At 40.8% G+C, this 12,768-nt stretch overlaps 1 protein-coding gene across 1 annotated transcript in view; it reads left to right on the top strand.

The window, feature by feature from the left end:
- UBXN7 (UBX domain protein 7) overlaps positions 1-12,768 on the top strand; it is an 88,977-nt gene that overhangs the window by 66,194 nt on the left and 10,015 nt on the right. The window lies entirely within an intron of this gene.

The raw sequence follows: 12,768 nt of genomic DNA, 5'->3' as shown, positions 1-12,768 counted from the left end.
TAATTGTATATAGATGTCTTGTGTAAAATGTTTGAGGTTAAGATAGGAAAGATAATGTAAGTATTGGGCAGTTATAGTTTGTGGCTGTACAGCATCTTGACTGTCCTTATATTTTGATAATGGAGCACATGAAGGTTCTGTCTTCTTAGTGAAATCATAAAATTCATATTCTCAGTCTGCCTTGCAGCTAGAGTATAGACATGTGACCTAAGACGTGGGTTTAGAATTAATGTGACTATGTAGCATTGAAGAGAACTGATTTGTCTGCCTACCTATAGAGGGAGGACTCACTTATTTCATAGGCAGCATTGCCAGGGTATCCAGGTATAAGCAGTAGTAAAAATGATATTTTTGTAAGAACAACTCTCATGGAATAGTTGGTCATTATGACTAGTTATATAGCTTTAAGGCCTGGCTGTCTGGCCCACCCAGAGATTATTTCTGTAATTAATTTCTATAGTACGCTATTATTTGGCATACCTGTTTGATAATTGGTATCAAGATTAATTACAAGGAAAAGACCTACAAAAATATCAGAATTTCACCTTGGTTGGAAGAGCTGTTAGGGTTTGATTGGCAATGAGGATAAAATTAGTTTTAGAAGACTAATAGTCCATATTATGCACTGATGAAACAGATACTGAAGTAATCACCTAAAATAAAGTGCCTATCTAAGGAAAGGCTAGGGGTGCTTGCCAAGGGATGGTACAGAATTTTCTGTCCCGGAACCCCCATTACTCAGAGCAGTTTTGTTTGAATGGATACAACAGTGTAGAACTAAAACAGTGTTTCACTTCTATCTGTAGACAGTCTATTGTTTGTTTGCTTTTTCATTGCTAAGAAAAGTTTTACTTAGGTAGAATTGTTTTTTAGGGCATTACAAAAACCCAGAGTTTCTATAATTGCCTTAAGAGTTTTTTTATCTTTTGCAGTCATAAGGCTGATATTGTCAAAAACCAGAGCCTGAGTTTGTGAGTTACTGAATTTCAACGTAAATTGAGTTTACAACCTCACCAGGTGTCATAAAAATTAACACACTTGGTGGAAGAGTGAGACTGTAAAAATTGGCCAAATACATAGGGATGATTTAGGTGACTAGTACCTCAGACTCCACTTCTCATGCTAAATTCTGATTACTGCAAATTTTCATCAGCTGTGTACAAAAGAAACATTAACAAATAATAGTTCAAACAAGGAAGACATCTGCTTTTCTCAACAAGAAGTCCAGAAACAAGCAGTGTAGGACTTGACTTTGTGTATGCCATCAAGAAACCAGATCACTCCTCTTTATTTCCCCCTTCCATCCTTAGTTTTTGTTTTTGTCCTTATGGTCATAGTTAGATGCTATGCTCCTAGGTATCATATGTAAGCATGAAAAGAAGGAATGGAGTAATGCCTCTATTACAAAGGTAAAACGATAGCCATATATAAGAGTTTTGCTATTTTAGATGGACACTTTTTTTTTTTTTTTTTTTTAAGATTTTATGCCCTGGCTGGTTGGCTTAGTGGTAGAGTGTTGGCCAGGAATATGGATGTCCCAGGTTTGATTCCCGGTCAAGGCACACATCAGCTTCTCCACCCCTCCCCCTTATCTCTGTCTTCCCCCTCCTGCAGCCATGGCTCCATTGCTTCAAGTGCATTGACCTTGGGCACTGAGGATTGCTCCGTGGAGCCTCCACCTCAGGCATTAGAAATAACTTGGTTGTGAGCATGGCTCCAGACGAGCAAAACATCGTCCCCAGACAGGGGTTGCCGGGTAGATTCTGGCAGAGTGCATGTGGGAATCTGTCTCTTATTTCCTCTCCTCTCTGGAAAAGGAGGAAAGAAAACCTATTTGATTTCTTGATTTTAGAGGAGATGAGGAGAAAAGGGGGAGGAGTGGGAAGTATTAACTCATAGTAGTTGTTCCTTGTATGTGCCTTGACTGGGCAAGCCTGGGGTTTTAAAATGGTGACCAGTATTCCAGGTTGACACTCTATTCACTGTACCACCACAGGTCAGACTAGATGGACACATTTTCTTGCACAAATGCAGTTGAGGTTCTGTTAATAAGAAAGCAAATTGGATGAGAGATGGGAAACTAGCAGTGTCCATCATAATGTCATTATTTAAAATCAACTTACACGGTACAATATGTTATTATCTTCAGTCAGTCCAAGCCATTGCATGTTATATGGGTTTGATTTTTGTGTGTATGATAAATTAGCCTTAAGTTTATTATGTTTAAATTTTTTATAGCTATAAGTACTGTGCAATAAACAACACATTAAAATTTTTGACAGTTATTATTACTTTTATTATTTTTTGTATATTTTTCTGAAGTGAGAAACGGGAAGGCAGAGAGCCAGACTCCCACATATGCCTGACCCGGATCCACCTGGCATGCCCAGTAGAGGGTAATGCTCTGCCCATCAGGGCATTGCTCTATTGCAACTGAAGCCATTTTAGTGCCTGAGGCGGAGGCCATAGAACCATCCTCAGCACCTAGGCCAATTTTGCTCCAGTGGAGCCTTGGCTGCGGGAGGGGGAGAGAGAGACAGAGAGGAAGGAGAGGGGGAGGGGTAGAGAAGCAGATGGGCGCTTCTCCTGTGTGCCCTGGTGGGAATTGAACCCAGGACTTCCACATGCCTGGCTGATGCTCTACCACTGAGCCAACCAGCCAGGGCCTAATTTGACAAATTTTGTAAGAGTATCCTTTCATGTACTTTTTAGCTATCTCTTTTGGTGAAGTGTCTAGTCAGATTTCTGGCTCTTTTTTATTGGATTGTATAACTTGCTGAGTTGTAAAGTTTCTTTTTGTATTCTAAATACAAGTTCTTCCTTGGATGTGTAGTTTATAGATATTTTCTCCTAGTCTGTTGCTTGCTTATTCATTTCATAATAGTGCCTTTTGAAATGCAAATTTTAAATGAAATTCAATTTATCACTTTTTATATTTTGTGCTTTTTTTCTTATCTAATAATTTTTTATATAGTTTTAGCTATTAAGTCAGTGATCCTCTTTGAATTAATTTTTGTATATGATGTTAATAGGGTAGGGTATAGTGGGTTTTTTTGTTTGTTTATGTATGGCTACTTGTTTCAGCATCATTTATGGAAAGGTTATCCTTTCCCCATTGAATTGCCTATGCACCTTTATCAAAAATTGGTCATACATGTGCGGGTTTATGCACTGTTCTTTCCTTCTTTCCAGTGATTAATGCATCTTTCTTTACACCAGCATTTCACCCCCTTAGTGATTACTGTAGCTTTATATCTTGAATTCTCATGGTTAAGTCCTCCAACTTTGTAGTGATTTTGTTTTTTTCAGGTCTTTCGCATGTAAGTTTTAGAATCAACTTGTTATTTTCTACAAAGAAAGCTACTAGCACTTTGATGGGAATTGGATTCACTTTATGGATCATTTTGGAGAGAATTGACAATTGAAATTCTAACAGTATTGATTCTGCAGATCTATGAACATGGCATTTAGTATATCTCATTTAAGCCTTGGATTTTTCTCAGCAGTGTTTTATAGTTTCTATTTATTAACCTTGTAGCCTGCAACCTTGCTAAACTGACTTATTCGTTCTAGTAACTTTTTTGTAGATATCTTTGAATTTTCTATAGAGACAGTCATGCTATTTGCAAATAGACTTATTTTATGTCTTTCTTTCCACTCTCTTGCCTTTTATTTATTTAATTTTCTTAGACCCTCCAGTACACAGTTAAATAGACAGAATGAGAAATCAGACATCCTTGTTTCTGGTATTGGGGTGAAAGTATTATCTTTCACCATTAAATCTGATGAAATTTCCTTCTGTTCCTAGTTTGCTGATTTTTTTTAATAAGGGGATTTTGTACTATGATTTTTCACATCTGTTGAGATGATCATATAGAGAATTCCATTGGTTGATTTTTTAATGTTAAATCAACCTTTCATCACTGTGCTAAAACCTATTCTTGGTTATAAAGCCTTTTTTTCTTCTTAGTGAGAAGGAGAGACGAGAAGCATCAACTCGTAGTTGTGTCACCTTAGTTGTTCATTGATTGCTTTCTCATATGTGCCTTGACTGGGGGGCTCCAGCTAAGCCAGTGTCCATTTCTCAAGACAGCAACCTTGGAATCATTTTAATGATCCCACAGTCAAGTCAGTGATGCCATGCTTAAGCTGGTAAGCCTGCGCTTAGGCTGGTGACCTGAGGTTTGAACCTGGATCCTCAGTGTCCCAAGGTGACACTCTGTCCACTGTGCTGCCACTGGTCAGGGGCATTTCTTTTTGTCTGTATTCATGAGAAATATTGTTTGTAGTTTGTGTATGTGTGTGTTTTGTATTCCTTGTAATATCTTTGTCTGGTTTGGTATCAGTTAATGCTGGCCTCACAATGAATTGGGAAGTGTTTATTCCTGTTATATTTTCTGGAAAAGTTTGTGTAGAATTGATAATATTTCATCCATAATATTTGGTAGCATTCACCAGTGAAGCTACCTGGGTTTCTTTGTAGAATATTATAAATTGCAAGTTCAATTTCATTAATACATATAGGACTACTCAGGTATTTATTTTTTAATGAGCTTTAGTAGATTGTGTCTTTCTAAGGATTTTTCTATTTTACCTAAGGGGTCAAATGTATTGACTTAAATTTGTTCATTATATTGCCTTGTGATTCCTTTAGTGACTATAGCATCTGTACTGATGTCCTTTCTCTTAATATTGTTATAGTAATGTGTGGCTTCTCTTTTCCTGACAATCTGGCTAGAGGCTTACCAGTTTTATTAATTTAAAGGCTTTTAGTTTCATTGATTTTTCTTGTTTTCTAGGTAATTGACTGATATATGTCTTTTCTCTTTTTCCTTCCGTGTAGGTGGGTTTAATTTTATTTTCTTATCTCTTTGGGTACTTTTTTTTTTATTTAGTAAGAGGAGAGGATGCAGAGAGACAAACTCCCGCATGCGCCCCAACTGGGATCCACCCAGCAAGCCCACTAGGGGGCGATGCTCTGCCCATTGGGGCATTGCTTCATTGCTCAGCAACTGAGCTTTTCTTAGCGCCTGAGGCAGAGGCCATGGTGCCGTCCTCAGCACCTGGGGCCAACTCACTCCAATTGAGCTGTAGCTACAGGAGGGGAAGAGAGTGAAAGAGAGAGAGAGAGAGATGCAAGAGGGGGTGGTGTGGAACAGCAGATGGGCCTTCTCCTGTGTACCCTGACCAGGAATTGAACCCAGGACATCCCACACTGGGCCAATGCTCTGCCACTGAGCCAACTGGTCCGGGCCTCTCTGTGGGTAGTTTAAAAGTGTGTTATGGGGTTTGATTCCCTGGTCAGGGCATATACAGAAGCAGCTCCATGTTCCTGTCTCTCTCTCCTTGCTACTCTCTCAAAGAAATAAACAGATAAAATTGAATATGGAAATTTAGGGATTTTTTTTTAATTTGTTTTTTTTTTTGGTTTTTTTTGTTTTGTTTTTTTTAGATTTTATTTATTCATTTTAGAGAGGAGAGAGAGAGAGAGAGAGAGAGAGAGAGAGAGAGAGAGAGAGAAAGGGGGGAGGAGCAGGAAGCATCAACTCCCATATGTGCCTTGACCAGGGAAACCAGGGTTTTGAACCGGCGACCTCAGAATTCCAGGTCGATGCTTTATCCACTGTGCCACCACAGGTCAGGCCAGAAATTTAGGGATTGAGACCATTTTTTTCTATATAGGTATTTAGTTCTATACTTTCTCTGTAACTATTGCTTTAGCTCCATACTCAAGTAGTTTCTAGCTGTGAGGGAAACTGGTAAATGGAATTTTTGAGCTTGACATATTTTCTTTTATAGACATTATTAGGATTCCATAAGTAAGGATTCAAGAGAAGAGATATTGGCTAGGAGGCCAGCAGTATTGGTCATGGTGATGACCTTTATCAAATCAAGCTATATCCTATGCAATGTCATTGTTGTAAGCCTGCAATCCACCTAAGCCATTGCAGGTCACATGGGCATGTGTACTTGCTTTCTCCTTCCCTCCCTCCCTCCCTCCCTCCCTCCCTCCCTCCCTCCCTCCCTCCCTTCCGTATTTTTCCAAAGTGAGAAGCAGGGAGGCAGAGAGACAGACTGTCTCATGTGCCCAACCAAGATCCACCCAGCATGCTTACTAGGGGGTGATGCTGTGCCCATTTGGGGCATTGCTCCGTTGCAACTAGAGCGATTCTAGTGCCTGAGGCAGAGGCCATGGAGCCATCCTCAGTGCCCGGGCCAACTTTGCTCTAGTGGAGCTTTGGCTGCGGAAGAGGAAGAGAGAGACAGAGAGGAAGGAGAGGGGGAGGGGTGGAGAAGCAGATGGGCGCTTCTCCTATGGGCCCTGGATGGGAATCAAACCGGGGACTTCTACACACCAGGTCAACACTCTACCGCTGAGCCAACTGGCCAAGGCCTTCTTTTTCTTTTTTCTTTTTTGGGTGATAAATTAGCCATAACTTTATTTTTTGATATATTATTGATAGATAAAATGAGGTTGTTTTAGTTTTTTTTGTTGTTAGCAACCACACATTCTTAACTTTTTATTGTAGAATGTTTTTTAGAGAGAGAAAGATGAGAAGCATAAACTCATAGTTGCTTTACTTTAGCTCTGTGTTGTTTGCTTCTCATATGTGCTTTGATCAGGGGGCTCCAGCTGAGCCAGTAACCTTGGACTTCAAACCAGCAACCCTTCACTCAAGCTGGAGACCTCTGTTGTTTTTTTAAAATTAATTTTAATGGAGTGACATTGATAAAACAGGGTACATATGTTCAGAAAAAACATCTCTAGGTTATTTTGACATTAGATTATGCTGCATTCCCATCACCCAAAGTCCAGTTGTCTTCCGTCACCTTCTAACTGGTTTTCTTTGTGCCCCTCCCCTCCCCAACCCCCTCCCTCTCCTCCCTCCCACCCCGTAACCCCCACACTCTTGTCCATGCCTCTGAGTCTCATTTTTATGTCCCACCTATGTATGGAATCATATAGTTCTTAGTTTTTCCTGATTTACTTATTTCGCTCAGTATAATGTTATCAAGGTCCATCAATGTTGTTGTAAATGACCCGATGTCATCATTTCTTATGGCTGAGTAGTATTCCATAGTATATCTGTACCAAAGCTTTTTAATCCACTCGTCCACTGACGGACACTTGGGCTGTTTCCAGATCTTCGCTATTGTGAACAATGCTGCCACAAACATGGGGGTGCATTTCTTCTTTTCAAACAGTGCTATGGTGTTCTTGGGGTATATTCCTAAAAGTGGTAGAGCTGGGTCAAAAGGGAGTTTGATTTTTAATTTTTTGAGGAATCTTCATACTGTTTTCCACAGTGGCTGCACCAGTCTGCATTCCCACCAGCATTGCAGGAGGGTTCCCTTTTCTCCACATCCTCGCCAGCACTTATTCTGTGTTGTTTTGTTGATGAGCGCCATTCTGACTGGTGTGAGGTGATATCTCATTGTGGTTTTAATTTGCATTTCTCTAGTGATTAGTGATGTTGAGCATTTTTTCATATACCTATTGGCCATCTGCATGTCCTCTTTGGAGAAGTGTCTATTCATTTCTTTTGCCCATTTTTTGATTGGATTGTTTGTCTTCCTGGTATTGAGTTTTACAAGTTCTTTATAAAGTTTGATTATTAACCCCTTATCAGATGTATTGTCAAATAAGATGTTCTCCCATTGTGCAATTTGTCTTTTTATTCTGTTCTTATTGTCTTTAGCTATGCAAAAGCTTTTTAGTTTGATATAGTCCCATTTGTTTATCCTGTCTTTTATTTCACTTGCCTGTGGAGATAAATTGGCAGTTATACTATATTGCTGCCTATGTTTTCTTCTAAGATGCTTATGGTTTTATGGCTTCCAGTTAAGTCTTTTATTCATTTTGAGTTTATTTTTGTGAATGGTGTAAGCTGGTGGCCTAGTTTCATTTTTTTGCAGGTAGCTGTCCAATTTTCCCAACACTATTTGTTGAAGAGGCTGTCTTTACTCCAGGGTCCTGTTTTCTTATCCACGCAGCTACCCTATGTCTTTTGATCGGATCATTTAATTCATTTACATTTGAGGTTATTATTGATATGTAGTTGTTTGTTGCCATTTTATTCTTTAAAACTGTATTCCTCTTTTGCTTATATTCCCTTTCTCCTTTGATCTGTTTACAACAAGCCCTTTAGCATTTCTTGCAGCCTTGATTTGGTTGTAGTGAATTCCTTGAGTTTTTTCTTGTCTGGAAAGCTTTTTATTTCTCCTTCAATTTTAAATGATAGCCTTGCTGGATAAAGTAGTCTTGGTTGTAGGCTCTTGTTCTGCATTACTTTGAATATTTCTTGCCATTCTCTTCTGGCCTCAAGTGTTTCTGTTGAGAAGTCGGAAGTCATCCTGATGGGGACTCCTTTGTAGGTGATAGTCTTTTTTTCTCTAGCAGCTTTTCATATTTTCTCTTTCTCATTTAGCTTTGGTATTTTAATTATGATGTGTCTTGGTGTAGATTTCTTTGGGTTTCTCTTTAATGGAGTTCTCTGTGCTTCTTGAACTTGTGAGATGTTTTCCTGCCTTAATTGAGGGAAGATTTTAGCTATGATATATTTGATCAAAGTCTTTATCCCTTGTTCTTTCTCTTCTTCAGGAACCCCTATGATGCGGATGTTATTTCTCTTCATGTTGTCACAGAGCTCTCTTAGAGTTTCCTCAGACTTTTTGAGTCTCTTTTCTTTTTACTGCTCTGCTTCTGTGCATTTATCTTGTCCTCTAACTCACTGATTCAATTCTCAGCTTCATCCATTCTGCTTTTAATTCCTTCCATTGTGTTCTTCATTTCTGATAGTGTATTTGTCATTTCTGACTGATTCTTTTTAATTATTTCAATGTCCTTTCTTATATTTGCTATCTCTTTATTTAGGTGTTCGTAATGACCATCTATTGTTGTTCTAATATCTTTGAGCATCCTAACAATCGTTATTTTAAACTCTGCATCTGGTAATTTAGTTATATCTGACTCATTCAGGTCCTTTTCTGGGGATTTCTCTTGATTCATTTGTGTTTCATTTCTCTGCTTTCTCATTTTGTCTGTGTAAAAGAAAGTTTTTGCCACTGGAATCCACTGGGTGTGGCCTCTTTGTTCCCTAGGTGTGGTCTGTCTGCAGGCCCACCACCCCCTCTGCTGTTGCTACCTAGGGCGTTTGGGTATGGGCGTTGCCGGTGCCTGCCCACTGGGGCTGTTGCTGTGGTTTCTGCCTCTCCTTCACGGGAGTGGCTGTGATCATGTGCTCGGGTGTACAAGCCTCAGTGGCCTTGGCCTTCACCCCATCCCTGCGGGTGGCGTTATGCTTGGCCCTGAGGGCAGGGGTGAGCACCTTTGCTCAGCTGCGGGTCTCCACCTAATTCTGGGCTTTCACCCCACCCTTGCAGGAGGAGTCTGCTTGTGGGATGGCTGCAAGCCTTGGCTCCACAGGCCAGGCGTGACTGTGTGCCCACGCTCAGTAGCAGGATTCCGCCTGTTCTGGGCTTTTGGCTACACCCCTGCGGGAGGAGCTGGCTCCCAAGTCAGGCCACAAGCCTCGGTTCCGCGGGCGGGGCAAGGCTGTGCTCCTGCGCCCTTGCTCAAGGGCGTGTCTCCGCTCCTTCTGGGGCTCTCACCCTTCCTCGCAGGCTGGATTGCAGGCGGCCCGCAGCTGGGCTTGACCACTTTTGCACATCCCCTCCTCCCCAGCCGGGCAAGACTGAGCTCACACCTGGGCCTCAGTGGTGGCCAGCTGGCTTCTGCCCTTGCCGACAGAACCGCACCTCTGCATCCAGCTGCCGCCCACCCTTGGGCAAGCCCTCAGCTGTGTGGGTGGGGACACTGCAGCTCAGACCCTAACACTCCCTACTATAGTCCTGAAAGCTCCCTCTTTCTAAGTGACTCTGCTCTGATTGCCACGGGAGAGCTTGTTTGGCTGGTGTCCTGCTTCCCTTTGCTGGTATTGCTGTTTCCAGGGGAAATATTCACCTTAGAGTTGGGGAGTTACATGTCCCAGAGGTTAGGGTGGCTGTCTCTCAAAATGTTTCTCCCTGTGCCTCCTAGATTACACTCTCTTCCTGCTATTCCGGTCCTCTCCTCTCTCCCCGTTCCCCGGAGCCCTGGGTGAGTGGTTGTGAGAGAGGTTTTCTGCGCAGTCCCTTTAAGAAGATTCCTGGGTCTGAGAAATCAGTCTCTTTCTCACAAACAGTATCCTGTCTTGTTTCCAGCTAAATACTGTCCACACACCTCTTCTAGGCTCTGGGGCTGCAAGCTGGGGCTTTGTTCCTGGGACTCAGGACCCTCCCCTTTTTGCTAAACTCACTTCCCGCCACGTGAGTCTCTCCCGGCTGCCGTTTGCCCCCGGGAGCTGGGCAGCCCTCTCCGCGTTTCTACTTTTCCTACCAGTCTCAGTGTGCCTTCTTCAGTGTTCCTTGGTTGAAGAGTCCTCTTAGTTTAGTCCAAAGTTGGTTTTTCCAGCCTGACCAGGCGGTGGTGCAGTGGATAGAACGTCTGACTGGGATGTGTTGGACCCAGGTTCGAGACCCCAAGCTCACCAGCTTGAGCACAGGCTCATCTGGTTTGAGCAAAAGCTCACCAACTGGGATCCAAGGTTGCTGGCTTGAGCAAGGGGTTACTTGGTCTGCTGTAGCCCCATGGTCAAGGCACATATGAGAAAGCAATCAATGAACAACTAATGTGTCGCAACGAAAAACTGATGATTGATGCTTCTTATCTCTCTCCGTTCCTGTCTGTCTGTCCCCATCTATCCCTGTCTCTGACTCTCTCTCTGTCTCTGTAAAAAATAAAAAATAAGCCTGACCGGGCAGTGGCACAATGGATAGAGCGTCGGACTGGGATGCGGAATGACCCAGGTTCGAGACCCTGAGGTCACCAGAGCGCAGGCTCATCTGGTTTGAGCAAAAAGCTCACCAGCTTGGACCCAAGGTCACTGGCTCGAGCAAGGGGTTACTTGGTCTGCTGAAGGCCCATGGTCAGGGTACATATGAGAAAGCAATCAATGAACAACTAAGGTGTCGCAACACGCAACGAGAAACTAATGATTGATGCTTCTCATCTCACCGTTCCTGTCGGTCTGCCCCTGTCTATCCCTTTCTCTGATTCTCTCTCTGTCTCTGTAAAAATAAATAAATAAATAAATAAATAAATAAATAAAAATAAATAAAGTTGATTTTTTTAGATGATGGTTCTTAAAATTAGTTTGTAATCCACTTTGGTTCTGGGAGGTGGAAGTTGGTACGTCCGCCTACTCCATCGCCATCTTTTCTTCTCAGACTTCAGATTTTTAAACTAGTGACCTCAGCATCCCAGGTCAATGCTCTATCCACTGCACCACTGGTCATGCTATTGTGGAAATTTTTAAGGGTACTCAAAACTACAAAGTATTTATTGAACCTCTATGTATCCATTAACTAATTTCAATAATTATCAACAAGTGGCCAGTCTTGTTTTATCTATATCCTATCTTTTTCACATTATTTTGCAGCAAATCTCAGAATTTGTTGTTTCACTCATTATATAAGGTCTACCAGAAAGTTCTGTCTGTTTTTGGAATAAAACAAAATACAAAGTTTTCTTACCGTCAATAAATTTTATTAAATAATATAATTGCCATTATTATTAATGATTTCTTGCCAGCGTGAGGACAATTTGTATATCCCATTTTTGAAAAATGTTTTATCTTTTGAAGCAAAAAATTGAACCAGTGCTTGTTTGATATCTTCTTCATTTTTGAATTTTTTGCCCTTCAAAAAATTTTGTAAGGACAAAAACAAGTGATAGTTGGAGGGTGCTAAGTCCAGGGAATATGGTGGATGCGACAGACATGCTTCTGTAGCATTTCTTCCTTGTTGAAATTTGTAAAAATTACAGTGGCGTAAATGAACTTTATCAGTAGCCATGGGCACACTATCACATCACACAAAAGACTAACGTGAATCAACTTTGTTTTAGTTAATTTACTACGTCAGTATGTATACATTAAGTGATAAAAATAGAGAGGCACACATGCGCCAAATAAACATGTGCTTATGTGTCGAAACTTGTTGTGATAGAAACAGACAGAACTTTCGGTAGACCTTATACTTTGGCATGTACCTTTAAGAGAGAAAGGCTTTTTTTTAAGACCAAGTAAAAGTAAAATAAAACCCAAAAACAAAACCAAGTAAAAGTTTATTATTAATTTATTTATTGAATTTATTGGGGTGACATTGGTTAATAAAAGTATATAGGTTTTAGGTATACTATTCTATTAATACATCATCTAATATTGTATTGTGTATTCACCACCCAATTCAAGTCTCCTTCCATCACCATTTATCCCACCTTTAACCTCTTCTACCTTCCCCTACCTGCCTTTCCCTCTTGTAATCACCATGCTGTTGTCTATGTCTATCTATGGGTTTGTTTTTTGTTGTTTCTGCTTAATCTCTTCACCTCTCACCTAGCCTCCAATTCCCACTCCCCCGCCCTGCCCCAGGGCAGCTGCCAGTCTGTCTGTAGACAAAGGCTCTTTTTAAAACATTACCAATACCATAACACACCCTTTAAAAATGAATAGTAATTTTTAGTATCATGATAAGTCTAGTGATCAACTTTTGGTTATCTTAACAAATAATTTTTTGGTGTAGTTTTGAGTTAGAATCTAAATAATTTCCACTCAGTGTTTTTTTCTTTAAATTTAGCTTTTATTTTATTATTGTTTAAATTGTTTTTATTTAAATTAAGTGAGAGGCAGAGAGACAGACTCCCGCATGTGCCCCAACCCGGATCCA

The sequence above is a fragment of the Saccopteryx leptura genome, chromosome 8, assembly GCF_036850995.1.
Source record: "Saccopteryx leptura isolate mSacLep1 chromosome 8, mSacLep1_pri_phased_curated, whole genome shotgun sequence".
NCBI classification, from domain to species: Eukaryota; Metazoa; Chordata; class Mammalia; order Chiroptera; family Emballonuridae; genus Saccopteryx; species Saccopteryx leptura.
This window is presented reverse-complemented; position numbering and strand designations above follow the sequence as displayed.